The sequence below is a fragment of the Convolutriloba macropyga genome, chromosome 9, assembly GCF_964194025.1.
Source record: "Convolutriloba macropyga chromosome 9, txConMacr16.3, whole genome shotgun sequence".
Classification (NCBI taxonomy): Eukaryota; Metazoa; Xenacoelomorpha; order Acoela; family Convolutidae; genus Convolutriloba; species Convolutriloba macropyga.
The window spans coordinates 25,076,592-25,103,386 of NC_134476.1; positions in this window are offsets into that span (position 1 = coordinate 25,076,592).

The window sequence follows — 26,795 nt, forward strand, 5'->3', positions numbered from 1 at the left end:
CTCAAAATAAATTTTCCAATACCACATCAAGTATAACACATACATTAACCATGAAAAAACTGTCATAACATTGCTTTCTGTTTAATTTTGACAAAACACAAAAATTGCTCGAACTTTAACATACTAGGATTAAAGTCTTCTTGCAAGATTAACGTTCTTTTGCAGAATCTTATAAAAGTATCGTTTTTTGCGAGAATCTGATTAAGTTATAGTGATTGTATGTATATTTTGCGTCTACTAAAATCAGTACACTCTAAAGAATTTGCAGTTCAACTGATTATGAATTGCAGGTAGACTTACCTAGAATTTGCAAGTAAATTGTTCTTTAATGCAATTTACCTAGAAAGTAACTGTAGGAATTCTCAACCACCTGCAATTATAGATAAATTTGCCTGCAATCTTCCTTGAAATTACATTGTTACTCTCTTAGAATCTTGCCTGCAAAAAACATTTCTAGGTATTTCTACCTGTAAATTGCATGTAAAAATTGCAGCTAGAAATACCCAGAAATCACTTTTTTCAGCCAATTTATCCAGTTAAATTACCTGCAATTTCAAAATAAGTTGTAGGCTAAATCACCTAGATTCTTACTTGCAACCTCTACCAAGTTTCTGCTTCAACATTTTTTGCTCAGAAGAGTAAATACTATTCTTCGCCGATGTAGTTCGATGGTCAAAAACTGTCTCTCCTTACTCATTTGATTGTCCAGTTTGCGCGTTGTGCCTATGGTTTGTATTTTAATGTATTCTATTTCAGATTGCATTAATTTACATTTGTCGACATAAAACGCATAAAGCCTGACTGTGGAGTTTGTTGGACAAAGTCTGATAGTCTTTCAATTAGCCAAAAAGCTTACCGCTGGCTATCAGGAACTCTCGCAATTACGACTTAGTTGTTATTAGGTGTTACATGACAGCTTTTTGACCATCTAAAATGGTCTTTTTTAAGATTACTGGAAACTACGGAGGAAAATATTGTCACAATTTACTTCATCACTTTCCCACCCTTTGCTATTTCATAAACCAATTTTTAATGCAGAAAAAAATTAAAAATTGAAAGGAGCATACCTGAAACTGTTTAGCAACAGCAAACAGGATATCCAGGATACAGCTGATAGAGCATAATAACTTCAACTTAAATTTTCTACTTTTCTCCCCGGACTTAGTTTGTAACTTTCTAATCGTTGATTGAGAATTATTACCTACCCTCCAATCACAATTCTGGAACGTTTTTTCAGGTTAAAATTAACATAATCTATTTAATATTATTGTTTTGAGTTTTTAGGTAAGTTCTAGGTGATGTTTTTCTAGGTAAATTGCACGTATCTATTTTGCATGTAATTTTGCAGGTAATTTTGCAGGCATTGTTACCAGAAATTTTGCTCAGTTGCAAAAGTTGCAGGTAAGTTTACCTTGACATTTTTCAGAGTGCAGCTTCATGAAAACATTTGTTCGTTTTTAAAGCATTCCGAAAACAAAACTTGCCACAAGATGGTGGTGGAAAAAAACCAAAAAAAAGTGGACCGGTGATAGATATCTAGTGTTGTTCATCAAATGTTATTTGATTTTCCAGTAATTGATTTGCAGAAGTTTTCTTCGTTCTTTTCCGGCAGCTGAGGTTTTATATAGGCTGCAGAATTTATAGAGATTTTGCTATCTATTGTTTGGGTGTTTAGGATCAATAAAAATGCTTTTGCGTATAAGATTATAGAAGTGCTATGAAGCGGAGAAAACTGATGATGATTGAGCCCTTGAACATCAAACAGCGCAAGCTAGACCTCAATACGCACAACAAATAAAAATGACGGGAAATGATATAGAATTATTGGTGACTGTGTGACATGACCTACCTCGACCGTCAGAAGTTTTCGAATCACAATCCGAACGTCAAATACTTGTTAATTTCAGAAAAATTAAATTGAAAATTGAAAACAGCGATAAAATAAATGTTTTGAACGAAGTTTTCATTTCATTTGATTTTGAGTTTGAATTTTTCGAAAGAATGTTGAAATTTCGAACATCCCAATATATGAATTCACAGAATTCTAAATATTGTGCTCATTTTTGTTTCTTGTAAATAATAATTTATATAATATTAATAGCTCAAACCTGAAGATTCAAGCAATTGCAAAACCGAAAAACTGAACGATTAGAAACCAACTAAAAACTGAAATATTAGGCTTCTTACAGCGTTTCAGCAAAAATCGTTCATTTTAATTGTGTTTAATCATTATCAACAGAACAATCTCAAGCAATTGCCCTCCACAAAACCATGTGTTCAGCGTACAGTGCAGTGAATTTTTTTTGTGGTAATTGCCATTTGGTTTAGTGTTACGACTTGCCACGCAAATTAAATGTTACAAGTGTCCACGCAGAAGTTCGAATCGCTTATGAAGCAAACATTGTTGGCGGGAGTTAAGCTGAACACATTTCTATGCACCAAATTTTACTTAAAATTCAAGACTGGTCAGTGTAAATTGTGACATGAACAGAGTACAGGCCATCCTTAAAAACAGAAACTCTCTAGACTGATTCATCGCTGATTTGCTCTGCCGCCAACCTCCACCAACCAAATAATTTTTTTACAAACCATGTGTCCTTTATAGACAAAATATGTCTCATCAAACGACGTTGACAAGCCTGATAGTGCACATTTAAGAGCATTCACATCAAAAAGTAAGCAATACCAAACAAAACCCTAAAAAGCACTTATTAAAACTACTAATAAAAATAACGCATTTCCGCATCACATGTAACCTAATTAACCAACTTCGATTTTGGATTCGTTGATATGATTTTACTACGCTTTTTTTTCTGAATAATGATACTCTGGGCGCTTGAAAAGCTACAATAGGAGAGTTACTATAGCCACTCTTTATCATTTAGCTCTGCTGTTGCAGTTGTAACGCTACTCTCGGATGTTTATTATTGTGACCATTATTACTTTTTTTAATATGAACTTTATACAGTATTCTTTATCATAGGGCTCTGCAATTAGATACTAATTGTAAGCAGTTATGACACACGTCTCCTTCCATTGACAACTATTTTTCAGTCATGCAGTGTAAGGTGTCGTGCATAGCCACCTTAATAAGTGCTTTCGTTTGGAAGTTATTGCGATAGAGTCGCTGATGTAGTTTCTCTGTTCAAAAGTGAATATTTGGAATCTATCCAAACTGCTGCAAGTTAGAACTTCACCTAATAATAACGTTAAAACTTGAGTTTTTGTTATGATTTTCGAATTCCCTTTTGTCCAAAAACAGCCGAGAGTAGCTTGAGGCTCCCAAGACTCAGCTTCTAAATAAGCAGCTATCCGGGGTGAGCAATACACCTACGTTTTGATCTCTTGGCTTTGAACAAATTCTCTTAAAATCTTTTTGGCTAAATACACAAGGTTTTCACAAGTTTTCAAGGGGGAGGTGAATAACGCGAGTTACTCTGGGCATGATGATTAAAAATATACTTGAAATAGACTAATATATTTTGTTATTGTTAAGTACCGATACGCTGTGATAGCAGAAACTTTTTCGTTGAGGCTGCGGTGCTCTTGGTTCCCCGAAAAGAACAATTAAATCAAATTGCCATTGTCTTTTGTTACGCAATACATATGGGATTGGCTATTGAAAATAAAATCTTTATTTTTCATTTATGGTCAATATAATCCTGAAAATCAATTTAATAATACTCTCCAGTGGTCTTAATATCAGCAAGTGTTGGCAAAGCGACATTTTCTATTAACTTTAGTTGAAAGTTCCAAATTTTCCTCTTTTGCTCGACGTATTGTTGTTGAAAAATCAAACCAAACGATTGCCAAATATTTCTGCAATTAACAAGAATGCTAACTATGTACGACCCCGACAGTTTTTTAACTGGTAGCGATGCCCAGAGTAGTTTTATCACCAGACATGCAATCTGATTCTGAAACCAATTATATCTTACTGTATGGTATCATCTCAGGTTTTTAAACCAAGAGCAATGTGAAAAAAATGTCCTCTTCATAATCACTTGAAATTTAGATGACATCAACAATTGTTTCAATTCCTGACCTTGAAAGGAGACTTTGAAGGTTGAAGCCAGCCGAATTATCTCATCCGTAATAAATGACAAAACCCCAAGGGTTCAAACACTTTGGCTCAAATATTTTTGCAATGCTATGCAGAAAAATTAAATTGAGGTCATGACTGAATCTTTAAAATTGAGAAAGCTCAAACTACAAAACAACTATAGTGCGAACTTTAATCAAATGTTATAAAAATGATTTTTCAAATGTAAATTGATGCCTAATCTATTTTATGAGTTCAAAAACATTTTTTTTCTGTGCAGATAAACTAAAAAATTTAATTTCTGTGCAGAAATAATGAGACAATCAATGCAAAAAGTGAAAACTAGCAATTTAAGAGTAGATAAGTATTGGAAAACAAAATGAGCCCGCCATGAGAGTTTCAGTGGAAAGTTTTGTAGTCAAAAGAGGAACAAAATCACTAGGCTGAAGAGGCAGAAACCTAATTAAGTTCAATTTCTTCTTAATATGAGATAATTTTGATTGTTCTAATATAATTAATTGGATCTATTCTGTTTCGGCCCCCAGTGTTTTTTATGACCCCCAGTTACAAATTATATGTTTTTATATATAGCACGTTACTATGTAAGAAAACGGCACGTGCGCTTGGGGGTCATAAAAGATTTATGCCCACAAAGCTTGCAAAAACAGAATAGATCCAATTAATCAATAACCATATCAATTAGTAACCGTCAATCGGTATTTTATGTCTCCTCTTTTTTGTTATAGCTGGCAAAATCATCTAACAATTCTTGAATGGTTGCAGAATTTTTTCATTGAGACTTTTCATTGATTATATTTTTTTTACTATTCGGATCTATTCTGTTTCTCCCCCCCCCCCCCCCAACATAGTGGGGATATCTTATCTTTCACCACTCCCCCTCCCCCTCCCCCTCCCCCTCCCCCTCCCCCTCCCACCTCCTCCAATGCACTTGTTATTTCTTACATGATATCGCGCTCCATATCAACATACAATTGCAAGTGGGGTTATAAAAACACAGTCAGGACAAAACGAAATAGATCCTAATATTCTTATCATCCAATTTTATGAATTATTGTTTGTCAAAAAGTTTCTTGTTGTTGATTTCTTCAAAAAGTACTACTAATAGTATTTTATCTTGTTTTGCCTTGTACTACAGTTTGTCGAACTGGTAGAGAGAATTACTGTTGACTAATCTACCCATATTCTAAGGCTATCAACTAATAACAATATAGGTTTTTAAAAATTGATTTTGGATCACACAGAACTATTTCTTTAAAATGTTTGACATCTTGGAAACACTTTCGAGAAATTTACCCTTACTGACTAATTTAGTAATTTGAAGGTCATATTAAAAGCAGTTAGGTTTCTGCCTGTAGGTCCATATAAATCCAAGAGACGCTAGTAGTTGAGGTACTATTAGTGGCATTGACTATCTGATAGAAATCGAATGTCAAGTAAGTATGAAACAATCTTTCTCAAAGTCAGATAGGAATAAATGTTTTCCATCACAATTTGACTCAATAAATTTATATCAATAAAAAATTTATTTGACTGAATTAAATTTAGTAAGCCAAGTTTCTTAGGAATTGGATTTTGTTGTTAGTCATGTTGTTTTTGTTGCTGGTTGAAATTTACAGATCTTCACTTACAGATCTTCTTTACAGATCTTCCTACAGATCTTCCGAAGTTTACAGATCTTCTTTCACGTATTCGCTCTGCGAAATACAAGTTCAGAACTTTCAAAGTGCATTTGCAAGGCAATATATGCTTAGCCAAATTGCACGGCCATCACAATCCCTACATCAGAGCTGTAGTGTCTGTTATGGCACAGTCGCCAGTAACCTACAAAAGAAAGTTCTCATCAAACGTTTCCAGGAAATTCCACCTCAATCGATCTTTTCAAATGGGAAAAGGTATATTCATTAAAAATTAGATTGTCTTGCAAAAAAATAAATTCACTCTATACATTTTTAGGCCTACTTATGAATTATTTGTAATTGCCTCTCCAACCTATATATAAAGCCACAACTGTCGCAGCTTCTGCACACTTTAAAAGCGAGAGAGTTGCTAGAAAAAACCAGCTCAAGGTAACTTTTCAAAACAGATGTCAAACGCAACTGAATGTTTGCAAAATGTGCGTTGACAAACAATAGAGTCAAGCAAGTCGACAAAAAGTTCTCCAAAAACTTGAATTAAGGGGACCGATGAACGTCGTATTGTCAGAAATCCTCAACCGCATCTTATGAAGGATATTTTGATTACCGAACTTTGGTGTCTCATAGCGGAGGCTTCTATTCAACCTCGCAAAATCACATTCGATCGTTATGTTTTTGTTTCATCAAAACAGCTAATTGTGAACCAATTTAACAATTCTATGTAAAACTAAAAAATTTTTCAGAAGAATGCAACTTCGATCGTAGAGAAACTAAGAATTTAGCGACAACAATTGAACTTGGATTATCCAGTCAATTTCAAATTACAAGCCCCTATACCTCATCTCAAGTATAAATGCAGTAAAAAATCAACGCTCCTTCGGCAATGCAAGCCCACCTCGAATTTTCAACAACAACCAAACACGCAATTCAAATTGAAAATGTAGAATTTGTGGTCGGTCTCAAATGGAGCTCCAACCAGAAGATTACCCAGTGAAACGAAACTTGATACACCTTGCCATGTCATGCAAGATCTTGCCAACTCGTGCAAAACTTGACACATCTTGCCAAGATCTTGATAGACAAAATTTCTTGGAACACCTTGATAAGATCTTGGCAAGATCTTATCAAGACATGTCAAGAAATTTTCTTGGCGTAACTTGATAAAATCTTGATAATTCTTGACACATAGAAAAACTTTTTCTAAGCAACCCGAAGTGACTGGGTGGAAAAATGAACCAGGAATCCAGCGAAAAATCGGCCATGACCAGACAAACCAGACAACAAAATAGCTATTTTGGCTCATTACAACGTAATATATATTCAATTGCGATTTCCTCAAAAGTCAATGGGACCTGTTTTAAGTTGATAATATGACAGAACAACAAAAAACAAGTACAAAATTTGGCAAATGCCAAAAGCTAAAAATCTCTAGGAAAACTCCCAATAGCGAAGCCATGAAACCATTAATTGAAATTTTAAACATCTAGAGAGATTTAACTTTCATTCTCTACAAAGAAGATGCAATCTGTCTTTTGTTGATCAAAGCAGCAAGTTGGCCGAATCTAAAAAAGTGGCAAACTCAACGATAACTGTTACTTTCTTACAACAAAAAAATAAGAAGACATATGAGCCATTAGGTATAAGCTGAAAGTATTAACTAAGTTTACTTGCACCATTAAGTGAGGCCAATTTAATATTTTAGAAAAACTCTCAATCATGAGACTACAAAAAACAACAAATGCAGTGAAAACGCAAGAATTGAAGTCAAATCCACGAAAACTCTGCGCAAGCCGTTAAGACTAAGAAATTTCTTCTGAAGACGCAAATTTTGACTGATTTGAAAAATCAGTTACTTTTGGGCATTCACAACAGCAAGAACCGTCTTGAAGATCTACAATGTGATAGTTTAAACTATTTACAAGAATGATTTAAGAAAAATCTCCAAATGCGCAACAATAAATGCTTTTGATTGCTTTAAATGAAGTATATCAAGGTTTTATATTTTTTGAACTTCTTTATAGTTTTGGCTTCTAACCGGCCAATCAGCAGCGCAATTGTTAGCGTTTAAGTTGTTATTCTATGCAATGTAATTGGTTTGTCTTGAAAATTTGTTATTGAACGTTAATTCAAGATTCATTCCTGAAAACAGTGTCCAATCTCAGATTTTATTGGCTGAGGTGTGTTTTTTGTAATCGAACAAGTTTTTTGCGCACAATTTGTGTTTTCCAGACAATACTCATGTCTCTTAAGTTGGCTATATCAATGATTGCTGTGCTGGTAATTCAACAAGTTTTGTATTTTCATGGTTTTGTCAAACTTCGGTGTATGTTGTTTTGTATCAAAACTGATGAAACACCATAACCTTCATGGCGAGGCGGGAAAATTTTTCCCATATTACCATGAAGGTTTGACTCAACTGGGAACGCAAAGATGGACTGATTTTACTCCAAGAAACACGCTAGGGGTGCCGTCAAACAACGTCAAGAATTTTTTTGGCATTTTTGGTCTCTAGAAATAGCTGAAAAATGGGGTTTAATTAAGGAATTTGTTAAAATCTCCTGGAGTACTGTACCAAATTTGTTCGGCATAGTCGCATTTTGATGGCATCAAACAATTCATGTTTAAGCTGCTCGCTGCTTTCTTCATTCATGCCGGTAAAAAAATTCTTGACTGCCAAACTTGAAAAAAAAACAATACTTTTATTCTTATATAGATTTCAGAGTCGATAACGTGTTTCAAATAATCGTTTTCATGAAAACAGTTCAAAGATCGTTTAAATAGTTCAATCTGTTTTCACCAAAAGGTGAGTGAAGTGGCAAAAACTCAAAAGGTCAAAAAAAGCATCCAGTGCGTTCCAGCTTTTGATATATAATTAGTTTATTTGACTTTTTGTTCTGTAACAAACCTTTTCCTATTGTCCCATCATTTTTCCTATTGTCCCATCATTTTGAGTCTAGGCAGCAAGTAATACAAAAAACAATTGTCAGTAGTCAGTTGAGAGTGATAAAACCCATAGTGTCTGCAAAATAGTCAATCATGCGTTTTGTGTTGCGATAACAACGTTTATCGCTGATAAAAATGGGTACCTGCCGAAAATCCTAAATGGTCATATGTCTCAAACCTTTTAATCCCTTTTAAACTCATTCTGTAGCCAAATGGGACCTCTGTTGAAACCAACACGAGATTGAAGTGGGAATTAAGGCTCAAAAACTGGGAAAAAATTAAAACATATTGAAATTTTTTTGATTTCTAAATGTTGTAAATATGTGAGGGTAATGTTGATCAAGGATAGTTTTTGATGCTTTTTCAATAGACTTTCGCTCTTTTTTAAACACACAAGGCAAACAATTTTAAAAGTGCACAAATTGTAACATGTAAGACCTAAATTTGTTATGTTTTTAATTTTAAAACTAATAAGTTTTCAAGTAACCTCTTTCATCCTTAATAACCCGAAGGAAAACTTTTCTATTGCAAGTGAACTCAAACATCAAATTTCCATTTCACCCTAGTCCTCATAATGTCTATCAACGTCATGCAACTTTGAAACTTCAATTGTTGAAAGAACGCAGCTTTCGAACTATGCTGCACTTTAAGATCTAGAAAAATTAAGTAAAGTCTTAAAAAAAAGTTCCGACATTTTTTCCATTGTAATTGATTCTCTTCGGTTTTTTGACACCTTTTTCGTTTGCTATTGTTTGTTTCATTAATTCACCTTCATTACTTACCTGAAAGATTTCTAATAACTTTTGCTAATGGAGAACTACAACATTTTTTTCCTGAAATGAAAATTTATCAAATTTTTTTTGTGTGAAAACATTAGGACACGCTATTTAAAGCAACTGTTTCGCAGTTAAAAGTTTCTCTTAATTGATTTTGATCATTTTTAACATAAGAACAGATTAATGCCCGGGTGAATTGAAATATTTAGGGTGGATGTTCTGGCAGAGTCTGCAAATAATGCGGAAAGAAACTTATTTCATCGCATAAAAAAGGCACTCAGTTTTTGCACCTTTTTTCATTTTCTCTGTCAATTACGAGTCAAAATAGATAATTTATAGCGCATTCTCTTCATTTTAAGCCCGTCTTTGATTGAATTGTTGGTCGCCTTCCTAAATATTTTTTGTGAAAGGTTAGTTTAACAGTGAATGCTGGAAAACTTAACAATTCTCAAATTTTAATCGATTAGTGGTGTTTTGCGCAAAGAACAGGTTTTTCGGCGTGCAATTTCTGGTTTCTAGGCACCATTTAGGTCTTTGGAGCTACCTGTATTAATTGATGAGCTTAATTCAACAGTTTTTCTTTTTTCACGATTTCATCAAATTTCTTTGGATGTTGTTTTATGTCAAAACACACAAAATATCATAACCTTCATGGTGAGGTGGGAAATTTTTTCCCACCTCACCAAGAAGGTTTGCCGTGACCCAGATCATCGAAGTGGACCAGAATTACACCCACAAATACGCCGGGAACGCTGTTTCACGTTGTTTTACGTCGGTTCCCGAGATCTTGGGCTTCCATTTTAGCCGAAAAAATGGGGTACAGTACAGTATTTTGTTAATATCTACTAAAGTACTGACCAAATTAAACGGCAGTGGTCGCATTTTGTTAGCACTGAACCCTTCTTGCTTGCAGTTTTGGGTTGATTTCCCAAATTGGCCTAACCAAATAGTTGGAGGAAAGAACTTGTGAAACTATCACATTGAGAGAGGAATTTAATGTTTTGTTTTTTTTTTTTCAAAATTCTCATTCAATTTTTGACCAAAACGAGTGAATATTGGCATAATCTGTTGCTGTTAAGACGTGCTTCTCAGGAATGGCTAGTCACAGTCACTCGAAATGTTCTTTAGAACTGTTATTCAATAATGAATGCGGAAAAACAAATCTTTTCTCAAATTTTATGGCTGAGTGGTGCTTTCCGCAATTGAACAACATTTTGGGCGTGTGTTTTGTGTTTTCTAGACACCATTTAGGTTGTTGAAGCTAATGAAATCAAATAATGGGGTTAATTCAACAATTTTTCTTTTTTCACGATTTCATCAAATTTCTTTGGATGTTGTTTTATGTCAAAACACACAAAATATCATAACCTTCATGGTGAGGTGGGAAATTTTTTCCCACCTCACCATGAAGGTTTGCCGTGACCCAGAGCACCGAAGTGGACCAGAATTACACCCACAAATACGCCGGGAACGCTGTTTCACGTTGTTTTACGTCGGTTCCCGAGATCTTGGGCTTCGATTTTAGCCGAAAAAATGGGGTACAGTACAGTATTTTGTTAATATCTGCTAAAGTACTGAACCAAATTAAACGGGAGTGGTCGCATTTTGTTAGCACTGAACCCTTCTTGCTCGCAGTATTGGGTTGGTTTCCCAAATCGTCCTAATCAAAAAATTATTAATGATTAAATTTGAAAAAAGTCGAATTTCCGGGCTATTCTGGGTGACCCAAATTTCGGTACAACAAAACACGCGATTTACCCAACAAATGTTAGTGTTCTAGAATCCTCGGTTAGTGGGGAGTATCCCCATATATATTTTTTATAGTATTTTATGTAGTTGAGGTGGTCAATTTTGACTTTGTAGAGCGGTCACCTCGCTTTTCTAGGCATTTGGTACGGTACCTTATAATTGCTATAACTCCTTGAAGAATGTACCGATTGTGCTCATTTTTAAATATGATGCGTATCTCAAGCATTGCTACAAACTGTGTTAAGGGGGTTTATTTTTGTTTCGCCGTTTTAGAGAAATTGGCCAGTAAACTTGCCCTCGGTTTTAGCCCCAGAAGCGGTTGACACCATTCGGTTGACATTATTGACACCTTGAAACTTCGAACTATGTTACAAATGTTACTGTTTTAGAATCCCCAGTTAGTGGGGAGTCTGCCCATATATATTTTACACCTCATTTTATGTAGTTCTGAAGGTCAATTTTAGCTCTGAATATGGTGGATCTCTCCTCTGGGGCCATTTGGTACGGTACCTTTATTTTGCTATAACTCCTTGAAGAGTGCACCGATTGGGCTCATTTTTTAATATGATGCGTATCTCAAGCAGTGCTACAAACGGTACTAAGGGCGTTTGTTTTTGTTCAGCCGTTTTTGAGAAATTGACCGGGAAACTTGACCCCAGATTGACCCCCTGAGGAGGGGGTCCACTGCACTGATGACCCCTTTACGGACATATAGATCATACTTTTAGAGTTGTTTAGTAGCTTGTTAGACTCAGTGTATACCAGTGATACTGTCAGCAAAATTTGGTTGTTTTAGTTAAATTATTTATGTGACATATTTGTCATTGTGGATGATCCAGGTCACTTTTTTGGTCATTTGGTACCAAAGGCTCGATCGTTAATAACTCTGCCTACAGAGTTTTTTTTCCTATTGAGTTGCATATTTAGAGAGCTCATTATGCGTGCTTTCTTTTGATATAATAAAACCTGAAAAAATATTCACCAGAAGTTGTAAATTTGTGTACGAGCATGGGAAACGTCCCTATTTTCGATCGGACTCGGTCGATTTTTGCAAATAACTCTGTGTATAGAAGGAACTTTTTCATTTTGTTTAGTGATATGAACAGCTTAGTTCAAGACGGTTTCAATGGTATACATGTCACATAGTGTTGTTTTCAAAAAGTAGTGAAATTAGCCCGCGAGTCGACCGTAATTTGGATCATTTTGGACGTTTCTGACGTCCGTTCGTGACGTAACTTCATCGTAACTTATTCTCGTATCCATTGCAAAATGCATTTCCATGCTCTCTGAGTTCCATGGCATTGTTCCGGAACTCATGCCAAAATTTGGCGTTGGTCGGTTGGTGTTTTTTTTTTTGGGGGGGGGGTCGTTTGGGGGGTGGCGGTTTGGCGCCGGGGGGGGGGGGGGAGCGGTCGCTTGGGGGGGGGGGGGGGGGGTGGCCGTGCGTCTCGTGTGTTGTCTTTGATGTTCTTTTATGTATACTAACACAATGTTTTTTCAGAGTTTGTTTTTGCTTTGCGTCTCTTCTGTCTGCTGTCGTCTCCTGCCAGGTGAGTTCTTCCCGCTTCTTTGCTCGCTAGCTTGGCTAGCTCTCGCTTTCTTTCGGTCTGGTTTGCTCTGCACCGCAGAGCTGCGGTTTTCGGACCCGTTTTTTGGTCCGTGTTCCCACATCGTGGGAATGTGTTCTTGCAAAGCAAGAAGGTTCGTTGAAGCTTTGCGCTCTTCTTGGATTTTCAATTTTGCGCTTTTTTTTTGTTTTCTTCCGCTTTCTTTCGGTCTGGTTTGCTCTGCACCGCAGAGCTGCGGTTTTAGGACCAGTTTTTTTCGGTCCGTGTTCCCACATCTTAGGAATGTGTTCTCGCAAAGCAAGAAGGTTCGTTGAAGCTTTGCGCTCTTCTTGGATTTTCAATTTTGCGCTTTTTTTTTGTTTTCTTCCGCTTTCTTTCGGTCTGGTTTGCTCTGCACCGCAGAGCTGCGGTTTTCGGACCGGTTTTTTCGGTCCGTGTTCCCACATCTTAAGAATGTGTTCTTGCAAAGCAAGAAGGTTCGTTGAAGCTTTGCGCTCTTCTTGGATTTTCAATTTTGCGCTTTTTTTTGCTTCCGTTTTTTTTTGGTCTGGTTTGCTGTGCAGCGCACAGCTTCGGTTTTTACAGCTTAGGATTGTTCAAAATTCTGATACTCTACCCAGGAGTGTCATAGTCTTAGTAGGCTCTGAAAAAGGGCTGTTGGTCTAGCTGGTCTGAGAAAAAATACTTAATACGTTGTCAAATTTCGAGCTCAAAAATTATTATTGTGCGTTTTCACGAAAATTCTCTTTCAGTATAGTCAAGGACTTGTTCAAATAATCTGAGGGTCTACGTAGGAGTGTCATAGTCCTAGTAGGTTCTGATAGAGGGCTAATTGTTGATCTAGCCGGTCTGAAAAAAAAGTACTTAATACGTTGTCAAATTTCAAGCTCAAAAATTATTATTGTGCGTTTTCATGAAAAGTCTCTTTCAGTATAGTCAAAGACTTGTTCAAATAATCTGATGGTCTACGTAGGAGTGTCATAGTCCTAGTAGGTTCTGATAGAGGGCTAATTGTTGATCTAGCTGGTCTGAGAAAAAAGTACTTAATACGTTGTCAAATTTCGAGCTCAAAAATTATTATTGTGCGTTTTCATGAAAAGTCTCTTTCAGTATAATCAAGGACTTGTTCAAATGATTTGAGGGTCTACTTAGGAGTGTCAGAGTCCTAGTAGGTTCTGAAGCAGAACTAATTTTTGATCTAGTTGTCTACAGAAAAAAGTACTTAGCACGTTGTCAAATTTCGAGCTCGAAAAGTAAGCTTGTGCAGTTTCATGAAAAGCGGTTTACAGTCTAGTCAAGGACTTGTTCAAATGATTTGAGGGTCTACGTAGGAGTGTCAGAGTCCTATTAGGTTCTGAAGCAGAGCTAATTTTTGATCTAGGTTGTCTACAGAAAAAGTACTTAGCACGTTGTCAAATTTCGAGCTCGAAAAGTGAGCTTGTGCAGTTTCATGAAAAGCGGTTTTAGGTCTAGTCAAGGACTTGTTCAATTGAATCGAGGGCCTATGTAGGAGTGTGATAATCCTAGTAGGTTCTGAAGCAGGGCTAATTTTTGATCTAGATTGTCTACAAAAAAAGTACTCAGCACGTTGTCAAATTTCGAGCTCGAAAAGTGAGCTTGTGCAGTTTCATGGAAATCGGTTTTCAGTCTAGTCAAGGACTTGTTCAATTGAAGCGAGAGCCTATGTAGGAGTGTGATAATTGTAGTAGTTTCTGAAGCAGAGCTAATTTTTGATCTAGGTCGTCTGCAAAAAAAGTAGCACGTTGTCAAATTTCGAGCTCGAAAAGTGAGCTTGTGCAGTTTCATGAAAAGCGGTTTTAGGTCTAGTCAAGGACTTGTTCAATTGAATCGAGGGCCTATGTAGGAGTGTGATAATCCTAGTAGGTTCTGAAGCAGGGCTAATTTTTGATCTAGGTTGTCTACAAAAAAAGTACTTAGCACGTTGTCAAATTTCGAGCTCGAAAAGTGAGCTTGTGCAGTTTCATGAAAAGCGGTTTTAGGTCTAGTCAAGGACTTGTTCAATTGAATCGAGGGCCTATGTAGGAGTGTGATAATCTTATAATCCTAGTAGGATCTGAAGCAGGGCTCATTTTTGATCTAGATTGTCTACAAAAAAAGTACTCAGCACGTTGTCAAATTTCGAGCTCGAAAAGTGAGCTTGTGCAGTTTCATGAAAATCGGTTTTCAGTCTAGTCAAGGACTTGTTCAATTGAATCGAGGGCCTATGTAGGAGTGTGATAATTCTAGTAGGTTCTGAAGCAGGACTAATTTTTGATCTAGGTTGTCTACAAAAAAAGTACTTAGCACGTTGTCAAATTTCGAGCTCGAAAAGTGAGCTTGTGCAGTTTCATGAAACGCGGTTTTCAGTCTAGTCAAGGACTTGTTCAATTGAATCGAGGGCCTATGTAGGAATGTGATAATCCTAGTAGGTTCTGAAACAGGGCTAATTTTTGATCTAGGTCGTCTACAAAAAAGTACTTAGCACGTTGTCAAATTTCGAGCTCGAAAAGTGAGCTTCTGCAGTTTCATGAAAAGCGGTTTTCAGTCTAGTCAAGGACTTGTTCAATTGAATCGAGGGCCTATGTAGGAGTGTGATAATCCTAGTAGGTTCTGAAGCAGGGATAATTTTTGATCTAGGTTGTCTACAAAAAAAGTACTTAGCACGTTGTCAAATTTCGAGCTCGAAAATTGAGCTTCTGCAGTTTCATGAAAAGCGGTTTTCAGTCTAGTCAAGGACTTGTTCAATTGAATCGAGGGCCTAAGTAGGAGTGTGATAATCCTAGTAGGTTCTGAAGCAGGGCTAATTTTTGATCTAGGTCGTCTACAAAAAAAGTACTTAGCACGTTGTCAAATTTCGAGCTCGAAAAGTGAGCTTCTGCAGTTTCATGAAAAGCGGTTTTCAGTCTAGTCAAGGACTTGTTCAATTGAATCGAGGGCCTATGTAGGAGTGTGATAATCCTAGTAGGTTCTGAAGCAGGGCTAATTTTTGATCTAGGTTGTCTACAAAAAAAGTACTTAGCACGTTGTCAAATTTCGAGCTCGAAAAGTGAGCTTCTGCAGTTTCATGAAAAGCGGTTTTCAGTCTAGTCAAGGACTTGTTCAATTGAATCGAGGGCCTATGTAGGAGTGTGATAATCCTAGTAGGTTCTGAAGCAGGGCTAATTTTTGATCTAGGTCGTCTACAAAAAAAGTACTTAGCACGTTGTCAAATTTCGAGCTCGAAAAGTGAGCTTCTGCAGTTTTATGAAAAGCGGTTTTCAGTCTAGTCAAGGACTTGTTCAATTGAATCGAGGGCCTATGTAGGAGTGTGATAATCCTAGTAGGTTCTGAAGCAGGGCTAATTTTTGATCTAGGTCGTCTACAAAAAAGTACTTAGCACGTTGTCAAATTTCGAGCTCGAAAATTGAGCTTCTGCAGTTTCATGAAAAGCGGTTTTCAGTCTAGTCAAGGACTTGTTCAATTGAATCGAGGGCCTATGTAGGAGTGTGATAATCCTAGTAGGTTCCGAAGCAGGGCTAATTTTTGATCTAGGTCGTCTACAAAAAAGTACTTAGCACGTTGTCAAATTTCGAGCTCGAAAATTGAGCTTCTGCAGTTTCATGAAAAGCGGTTTTCAGTCTAGTCAAGGACTTGTTCAATTGAATCGAGGGCCTATGTAGGAGTGTGATTATCCTAGTAGGTTCTGAAGCAGGGCTAATTTTTGATCAAGGTTGTCTACAAAAAAAGTACTTAGCACGTTGTCAAATTTCGAGCTCGAAAATTGAGCTTCTGCAGTTTCATGAAAAGCGGTTTTCAGTCTAGTCAAGGACTTGTTCAATTGAATCGAGGGCCTAAGTAGGAGTGTGATAATCCTAGTAGGTTCTGAAGCAGGGCTAATTTTTGATCTAGGTCGTCTACAAAAAAAGTACTTAGCACGTTGTCAAATTTCGAGCTCGAAAAGTGAGCTTCTGCAGTTTCATGAAAAGCGGTTTTCAGTCTAGTCAAGGACTTGTTCAATTGAATCGAGGGCCTATGTAGGAGTGTGATAATCCTAGTAGGTTCTGAAGCAGGGCTAATTTTTGATCTAGGTCGTCTACAAAAAAAGTACTTAGCACGTTGTCAAATTTCGAGCTCGAAAAGTGAGCTTCTGCAGTTTCATGAAAAGCGGTTTTCAGTCTAGTCAAGGACTTGTTCAATTGAATCGAGGGCCTATGTAGGAGTGTGATAATCCTAGTAGGTTCTGAAGCAGGGCTAATTTTTGATCTAGGTCGTCTACAAAAAAAGTACTTAGCACGTTGTCAAATTTCGAGCTCGAAAAGTGAGCTTCTGCAGTTTCATGAAAAGCGGTTTTCAGTCTAGTCAAGGACTTGTTCAATTGAATCGAGGGCCTATGTAGGAGTGTGATAATCCTAGTAGGTTCTGAAGCAGGGCTAATTTTTGATCTAGGTCGTCTACAAAAAAAGTACTTAGCACGTTGTCAAATTTCGAGCTCGAAAAGTGAGCTTCTGCAGTTTCATGAAAAGCGGTTTTCAGTCTAGTCAAGGACTTGTTCAATTGAATCGAGGGCCTATGTAGGAGTGTGATAATCCTAGTAGGTTCTGAAGCAGGGCTAATTTTTGATCTAGGTCGTCTACAAAAAAAAGTACTTAGCACGTTGTCAAATTTCGAGCTCGAAAAGTGAGCTTCTGCAGTTTTATGAAAAGCGGTTTTCAGTCTAGTCAAGGACTTGTTCAATTGAATCGAGGGCCTATGTAGGAGTGTGATAATCCTAGTAGGTTCTGAAGCAGGGCTAATTTTTGATCTAGGTCGTCTACAAAAAAGTACTTAGCACGTTGTCAAATTTCGAGCTCGAAAATTGAGCTTCTGCAGTTTCATGAAAAGCGGTTTTCAGTCTAGTCAAGGACTTGTTCAATTGAATCGAGGGCCTATGTAGGAGTGTGATAATCCTAGTAGGTTCCGAAGCAGGGCTAATTTTTGATCTAGGTCGTCTACAAAAAAAGTACTTAGCACGTTGTCAAATTTCGAGCTCGAAAAGTGAGCTTCTGCAGTTTCATGAAAAGCGGTTTTCAGTCTAGTCAAGGACTTGTTCAATTGAATCGAGGGCCTATGTAGGAGTGTGATAATCCTAGTAGGTTCTGAAGCAGGGCTAATCTTTGATCTAGGTTGTCTACAAAAAAAGTACTTAGCACGTTGTCAAATTTCGAGCTCGAAAAAAGAGCTTGTGCAGTTTCATGAAAAGCGGTTTTAGGTCTAGTCAAGGACTTGTTCAATTGAATCGAGGGCCTATGTAGGAGTGTGATAATCTTATAATCCTAGTAGGATCTGAAGCACGGCTAATTTTTGATCTAGATTGTCTACAAAAAAAGTACTCAGCACGTTGTCAAATTTCGAGCTCGAAAAGTGAGCTTGTGCAGTTTCACGAAAATCGGTTTTCAGTCTAGTCAAGGACTTGTTCAATTGAATCGAGGGCCTATGTAGGAGTGTGATAATTCTAGTAGGTTCTGAAGCAGGACTAATTTTTGATCTAGGTCGTCCACAAAAAAAGTACTTAGCACGTTGTCAAATTTCGAGCTCGAAAAGTGAGCTTCTGCAGTTTCATGAAAAGCGGTTTTCAGTATAGTCAAGGACTTGTTCAATTGAATCGAGGGCCTATGTAGGAGTGTGATAATCCTAGTAGGTTCTGAAGCAGGGATAATTTTTGATCTAGGTTGTCTACAAAAAAAGTACTTAGCACGTTGTCAAATTTCGAGCTCGAAAATTGAGCTTCTGCAGTTTCATGAAAAGCGGTTTTCAGTCTAGTCAAGGACTTGTTCAATTGAATCGAGGGCCTAAGTAGGAGTGTGATAATCCTAGTAGGTTCTGAAGCAGGGCTAATTTTTGATCTAGGTCGTCTACAAAAAAAGTACTTAGCACGTTGTCAAATTTCGAGCTCGAAAAGTGTGCTTCTGCAGTTTCATGAAAAGCGGTTTTCAGTCTAGTCAAGGACTTGTTCAATTGAATCGAGGGCCTATGTAGGAGTGTGATAATCCTAGTAGGTTCTGAAGCAGGGCTAATTTTTGATCTAGGTCGTCTACAAAAAAAGTACTTAGCACGTTGTCAAATTTCGAGCTCGAAAAGTGAGCTTCTGCAGTTTCATGTAAAGCGGTTTTCAGTCTAGTCAAGGAATTGTTCAATTGAATCGAGGGCCTATGTAGGAGTGTGATAATCCTAGTAGGTTCTGAAGCAGGGCTAATTTTTGATCTAGGTCGTCTACAAAAAAAAGTACTTAGCACGTTGTCAAATTTCGAGCTCGAAAAGTGAGCTTCTGCAGTTTTATGAAAAGCGGTTTTCAGTCTAGTCAAGGACTTGTTCAATTGAATCGAGGGCCTATGTAGGAGTGTGATAATCCTAGTAGGTTCTGAAGCAGGGCTAATTTTGATCTAGGTCGTCTACAAAAAAAGTACTTAGCACGTTGTCAAATTTCGAGCTCGAAAATTGAGCTTCTGCAGTTTCATGAAAAGCGGTTTTCAGTCTAGTCAAGGACTTGTTCAATTGAATCGAGGGCCTATGTAGGAGTGTGATAATCCTAGTAGGTTCTGAAGCAGGGCTAATTTTTGATCTAGGTCGTCTACAAAAAAAGTACTTAGCACGTTGTCAAATTTCGAGCTCGAAAAGTGAGCTTCTGCAGTTTCATGAAAAGCGGTTTTCAGTCTAGTCAAGGACTTGTTCAATTGAATCGAGGGCCTATGTAGGAGTGTGATAATCCTAGTAGGTTCTGAAGCAGGGCTAATTTTTGATCTAGGTCGTCTACAAAAAAAGTACTTAGCACGTTATCAAATTTCGAGCTCGAAAAGTGAGCTTCTGCAGTTTCATGAAAAGCGGTTTTCAGTCTAGTCAAGGACTTGTTCAATTGAATCGAGGGCCTATGTAGGAGTGTGATAATCTTAGTAGGTTCTGAAGCAGGGCTAATTTTTGATCTAGGTCGTCTACAAAAAAAGTACTTAGCACGTAGTCAAATTTCGAGCTCGAAAAGTGAGCTTCTGCAGTTTCATGAAAAGCGGTTTTCAGTCTAGTCAAGGACTTGTTCAATTGAATCGAGGGCCTATGTAGGAGGTTGATAATCCCAGTAGGTTCTGAAGCAGGGCTAATTTTTGATCTAGGTCGTCTACAAAAAAGTACTAAGCACGTTGTCAAATTTCGAGCTCGAAAAGTGAGCTTCTGTAGTTTCATGAAAAGCGGTTTTCAGTCTAGTCAAGGACTTGTTCAATTGAATCGAGGGCCTATGTAGGAGTGTGATAAACCTAGTAGGTTCTGAAGCAGGAATAATTTTTGATCTAGGTTGTCTACAAAAAACGGACTTAGCACGTTGTCAAATTTCGAGCTCGAAAAGTGAGCTTCTGTAGTTTTATGAAAAGCGGTTTTCAGTCTAGTCAAGGACTTGTTCAATTGAATCGAGGGCCTATGTAGGAGTGTGATAATCCCAGTAGGTTCTGAGCAGGGCTAATTTTTCATCTAGGTCGCCTACAAAAAAAGTACTTAGCACGTTGTCAAATTTCGAGCTCGAAAAGTGAGCTTCTGCAGTTTCATGAAAAGCGGTTTTCAGTCTAGTCAAGGACTTGTTCAATTGAATCGAGGGCCTATGTAGGAGTGTGATAATCCTAGTAGGTTTTGAAGCAGGGCTAATTTTTGATCTAGGTCGTCTACAAAAAAAGTACTTAGCACGTTGTCAAATTTCGAGCTCCAAAAGTGAGCTTCTGCAGTTTCATGAAAAGCGGTTTTCAGTCTAGTCAAGGACTTGTTCAATTGAATCGAGGGCCTATGTAGGAGTGTGATAATGTGATAATCCTAGTAGGTTTTGAAGCAGGGCTAATTTTTGATCTAGGTCGTCTACAAAAAAAGTACTTAGCACGTTGTCAAATTTCGAGCTCCAAAAGTGAGCTTCTGCAGTTTCATGAAAAGCGGTTTTCAGTCTAGTCAAGGACTTGTTCAATTGAATCGAGGGCCTATGTAGGAGTGTGATAATCCTAGTTGTAGGTTCTGAAGCAGGGCTAATTTTTGATCTAGGTCATCTACAAAAAAAGTACTTAGCAAGTTGTCAAATTTCGAGCTCGAAAAGTGAGCTTCTGCAGTTTCATGAAAAGCGGTTTTCAGTCTAGTCAAGGACTTGTTCAATTGAATCGAGGGCCCATGTAGGAGTGTGATAATCCTAGTAGGTTCTGAAGCAGGGCTAATTTTTGCTCTAGGTCGTCTACAAAAAAAGTACTCAGCACGTTGTCAAATTTCGAGCTCGAAAAGTGAGCTTGTGCAGTTTCATGAAAATCGGTTTTCAGTCTAGTCAAGGACTTGTTCAATTGAAGCGAGGGCCTATGTAGGAGTGTGATAATCCTAGTGGGTTCTGAGGCAGGGCTAATTTTTGATCTAGGTCGTCTACAAAAAAAGTACTTAGCACGTTCTCAAATTTCGAGCTCGAAAAGTGAGCTTCTGCAGTTTCATGAAAAGCGGTTTTCAGTCTAGTCAAGGACTTGTTCAATTGAATCGAGGGCCTATGTAGGAGTGTGATAATCCTAGTAGGTTCTGAAGCAGGGCTAATTTTTGATCTAGGTCGTCTACAAAAAAAGTACTTAGCACGTTGTCAAATTTCGAGCTCGAAAAGTGAGCTTCTGCAGTTTCATGAAAAGCGGTTTTCAGTCTAGTCAAGGACTTGTTCAATAGAATCGAGGGCCTATGTAGGAGTGTGATAATCCTAGTAGGTTCTGAAGCAGGGCCAATTTTTGATCTAGGTCGTCTACAAAAAAAGTACTTAGCACGTTGTCAAATTTCGAGCTCGAAAAGTGAGCTTCTGCAGTTTCATGAAAAGCGGTTTTCAGTCTAGTCAAGGACTTGTTCAATTGAATCGAGGGCCTATGTAGGAGTGTGATTATCCTAGTAGGTTCTGAAGCAGGGCTAATTTTTGATCAAGGTCGTCTACAAAAAAAGTACTTAGCACGTTGTCAAATTTCGAGCTCGAAAAGTGAGCTTCTGCAGTTTCATGAAAAGCGGTTTTCAGACTAGTCAAGGACTTGTTCAATTGAATCGAGGGTCTATGTAGGAGTGTGATAATCCTAGTAGGTTCCGAAGCAGGGCTTATTTTTGATATAGGTCGTCTACAAAAAAAGAACTTAGCACGTTGTCAAATTTCGAGCTCGAAAAGTGAGCTTCTGCAGTTTCATGAAAAGCGGTTTTCAGTCTAGTCAAGGACTTGTTCAATTGAATCGAGGGCCTATGTAGGAGTGTGATAATCCTAGTAGGTTCTGAAGCAGGGCTAATTTTTGATCTAGGTCGTCTACAAAAAAAGTACTTAGCACGTTGTCAAATTTCGAGCTCGAAAAGTGAGCTTCTGCAGTTTCATGAAAAGCGGTTTTCAGTCTAGTCAAGGACTTGTTCAATTGAATCGAGGGCCTATGTAGGAGTGTGATTATCCTAGTAGGTTCTGAAGCAGGGCTTATTTTTGATCTAGGTCGTCTACAAAAAAAGTACTTAGCACGTTGTCAAATTTCGAGCTCGAAAAGTGAGCTTCTGCAGTTTCATGAAAAGCGGTTTTCAGTCTAGTCAAGGACCTGTTCAATTGAATCGAGGGTCTATGTAGGAGTGTGATAATCTTAGTAGGTTCTGAAGCAGGGCTAATTTTTGATCTAGGTCGTCTACAAAAAAAGTACTTAGCACGTTGTCAAATTTCGAGCTCGAAAAGTGAGCTTCTGCAGTTTCATGAAAAGCGGTTTTCAGTCTAGTCAAAGACTTGTTCAATTGAAGCGAGGGCCTATGTAGGGGTGTGATAATCCTAGTAGGTTCTGAAGCAGTGCTAATTTTTGATCTAGGTCGTCTACAAAAAAAGTACTTAGCACGTTGTCAAATTTCGAGCTCGAAAAGTGAGCTTCTGCAGTTTCATGAAAAGCGGTTTTCAGTCTAGTCAAGGACTTGTTCAATTGAATCGAGGGTCTATGTAGGAGTGTCATAATCCTAGTAGGTTCTGAAGCAGGGCTAATTTTTGATCTAGATCGTCTACAAAAAAAGTACTTAGCACGTTGTCAAATTTCGAGCTCGAAAATGAGCTTCTGCAGTTTCATGAAAAGCGGTTTTCAGTCTAACCAAGGACTTGTTCAATTGAATCGAGGGTCTATATAGGAGTGTGATAATCTTAGTAGGTTCTGAAGCAGGGCTAATTTTTGATCCAGGTCGTCTACAAAAAAACTACTTAGCACGTTGTCAAATTTCGAGCTCGAAAAGTGAGCTTCTGCAGTTTCATGAAAATCGGTTTTCAGTCTAGTCAAGGACTTGTTCAATTGAATCGAGGGCCTATGTAGAAGTGTGATAATCCTAGTAGGTTCTGAAGCAGGGCTAATTTTTGATCCAGGTCGTCTACAAAAAAAGTACTCAGCACGTTGTCAAATTTCGAGCTCGAAAAGTGAGCTTCTGCAGTTTCATGAAAAGCGGTTTTCAGTCTAGTCAAGGACTTGTTCAATTGATGCGAGGGCCTATGTAGGAGTGTGATAATCCTAGTAGGTTCTGAAGCAGGGTTAATTTTTGATCCAGGTCGTCTACAAAAAAAGTACTTAGCACGTTGTCAAATTTCGAGCTCAAAAAGTGAGCTTCTGCAGTTTCATGAAAAGCGGTTTTTAGTCTAGTCAAGGACTTGTTCAATTGAATCGAGGGCCTATGTAGGAGTGTGATAATCCTGGTAGGTTCTGAAGCAGGGCTAATTTTTGATCTAGGTCGTCTACAAAAAAGTACTTAGCACGTTGTCAAATTTCGAGCTCGAAAAGTGAGCTTCTGCAGCTTCATGAAAAGCGGTTTTCAGTCTAGTCAAGGACTTGTTCAATTGAATCGAGGGCCTATGTAGGAGTGTGATAATCCTAGTAGGTTCTGAAGCAGGGCTAATTTTTGATCTAGGTCGTCTACAAAAAAAGTACATAGCACGTTGTCAAATTTCGAGCTCGAAAAGTGAGCTTCTGCAGTTTCATGAAAAGCGGTTTTCAGTCTAGTCAAGGACTTGTTCAATTGAATCGAGGGTCTATGTAGGAGTGTGATAATCCTAGTAGGTTCTGAAGCAGGGCTAATTTTTGATCTAGGTCGTCTACAAAAAAAAGTACTTAGCACGTTGTCAAATTTCGAGCTCGAAATTGAGCTTCTGCAGTTTCATGAAAATCGGTTTTCAGTCTAGTCAAGGACTTGTTCAATTGAATCGAGGGCCTATGTAGGAGTGTGATAATCCTAGTAGGTTCTGAAGCAGGGCTAATTTTTGATCTAGGTCGTCTACAAAAAAAGTACTCAGCACGTCAAATTTCGAGCTCGAAAAGTGAGCTTCTGCAGTTTCATGAAAAGCGGTTTTCAGTCTAGTCAAGGACTTGTTCAATTGAATCGAGGGTCTATGTAGGAGTGTGATAATCCTAGTAGGTTCTGAAGCAGGGCTAATTTTTGATCTAGGTCGTCTACAAAGAAAATACTTAGCACGTTGTCAAATTTCGAGCTCGAAAAGTGAGCTTCTGCAGTTTCATGAAAAGCGGTTTTCAGTCTAGTCAAGGACTTGTTCAATTGAATCGAGGGCCTATGTAGGAGTGTGATAATTCTAGTAGGTTCTGAAGCAGGGCTAATTTTTGATCTAGGTCGTCTACAAAAAAAGTACTTAGCACGTTGTCAAATTTCGAGCTCGAAAAGTGAGCTTCTGCAGTTTCATGAAAAGCGGTTTTCAGTCTAGTCAAGGACTTGTTCAATTGAATCGAGGGTCTATGTAGGAGTGTGATAAACCTAGTAGGTTCTGAAGCAGGGCTAATTTTTGATCTAGGTCGTCTACAAAGAAAATACTTAGCACGTTGTCAAATTTCGAGCTCGAAAAGTGAGCTTCTGCAGTTTCATGAAAAGCGGTTTTCAGTCTAGTCAAGGACTTGTTCAATTGAATCGAGGGCCTATGTAGGAGTGTGATAATCCTAGTAGGTTCTGAAGCAGGGCTAATTTTTGATCTAGGTCGTCTACAAAAAAAGTACTTAGCACCTTGTCAAATTTCGAGCTCGAAAAGTGAGCTTCTGCAGTTTCATGAAAATCGGTTTTCAGTCTAGTCAAGGACTTGTTCAATTGAATCGAGGGCCTATGTAGGAGTGTGATAAAACTAGTAGGTTCTGAAGCAGGTCTAATTTTTGATCTAGGTCGTCTACAAAAAAAGTACTCAGCACGTTGTCAAATTTCGAGCTCGAAATGTGAGCTGGTGCAGTTTCATGAAAAGCGGTTTTCAGTCTAGTCAAGGACTTGTTCAATTGAAGCGAGGGCCTATGTAGGAGTGTGATAATCCTAGTAGGTTCTGAAGCAGGGCTAATTTTTGATCTAGGTCGTCCACAAAAAAAGTACTTAGCACGTTGTCAAATTTCGAGCTCGAAAAGTGAGCTTCTGCAGTTTCATTAAAAGCGGTTTTCAGTCTAGTCAAGGACTTGTTCAATTGAATCGAGGGCCTATGTAGGAGTGTGATAATCCTAGTAGGTTCTGAAGCAGGGCTAATTTTTGATCCAGGTCGTCTACAAAAAAAGTACTTAGCACGTTGTCAAATTTCGAGCTCGAAAAGTGAGCTTCTGCAGTTTCATGAAAAGCGGTTTTCAGTCTAGTCAAGGACTTGTTCAATTGAATCGAGGGCCTATGTAGGAGTGTGATAATCCTAGTAGGTTCTGAAGCAGGGCTAATTTTTGATCTAGGTCGTCTACAAAAAAAGTACTTAGCACGTTGTCAAATTTCGAGCTCGAAAAGTGAGCTTCTGCAGTTTCATGAAAAGCGGTTTTCAGTCTAGTCAAGGACTTGTTCAATTGAATCGAGGGTCTATGTAGGAGTGTGATAATCCTAGTAGGTTCTGAAGCAGGGCTAATTTTTGATCTAGGTCGCCTACAAAAAAAGTACTTAGCACCTTGTCAAATTTCGAGCTCGAAAAGTGAGCTTCTGCAGTTTCATGAAAATCGGTTTTCAGTCTAGTCAAGGACTTGTTCAATTGAATCGAGGGCCTATGTAGGAGTGTGATAAAACTAGTAGGTTCTGAAGCAGGGCTATTTTTTGATCTAGGTCGTCTACAAAAAAAGTACTCAGCACGTTGTCAAATTTCGAGCTCGAAATGTGAGCTGGTGCAGTTTCATGAAAAGCGGTTTTCAGTCTAGTCAAGGACTTGTTCAATTGAAGCGAGGGCCTATGTAGGAGTGTGATAATCCTAGTAGGTTCTGAAGCAGGGCTAATTTTTGATCTAGGTCGTCCACAAAAAAAGTACTTAGCACGTTGTCAAATTTCGAGCTCGAAAAGTGAGCTTCTGCAGTTTCATTAAAAGCGGTTTTCAGTCTAGTCAAGGACTTGTTCAATTGAATCGAGGGCCTATGTAGGAGTGTGATAATCCTAGTAGGTTCTGAAGCAGGGCTAATTTTTGATCCAGGTCGTCCACAAAAAAAGTACTTAGCACGTTGTCAAATTTCGAGCTCGAAAAGTGAGCTTCTGCAGTTTCATGAAAAGCGGTTTTCAGTCTAGTCAAGGACTTGTTCAATTGAATCGAGGGCCTATGTAGGAGTGTGATAATCCTAGTAGGTTCTGAAGCAGGGCTAATTTTTGATCTAGGTCGTCTACAAAAAAAAGTACTTAGCACGTTGTCAAATTTCGAGCTCGAAAAGTTAGCTTCTGCAGTTTCATGAAAAGCGGTTTTCAGTCTAGTCAAGGACTTGTTCAATTGAATCGAGGGCCTATGTAGGAGTGTGATAATCCTAGTAGGTTCTGAAGCAGGGCTAATTTTTGATCTAGGTCGTCTACAAAAATGTACTTAGCACGTTGTCAAATTTCGAGCTCGAAAAGTGAGCTTCTGCAGTTTCATGAAAAGCGGTTTTCAGTCTAGTCAAGGACTTGTTCAATTGAATCGAGGGCCTATGTAGGAGTGTGATAATCCTAGTAGGTTCTGAAGCAGGGCTAATTTTTGATCTAGGTCGTCTACAAAAATGTACTTAGCACGTTGTCAAATTTCGAGCTCGAAAAGTGAGCTTCTGCAGTTTCATGAAAAGCGGTTTTCAGTCTAGTCAAGGACTTGTTCAATTGAATCGAGGGCCTATGTAGGAGTGTGATA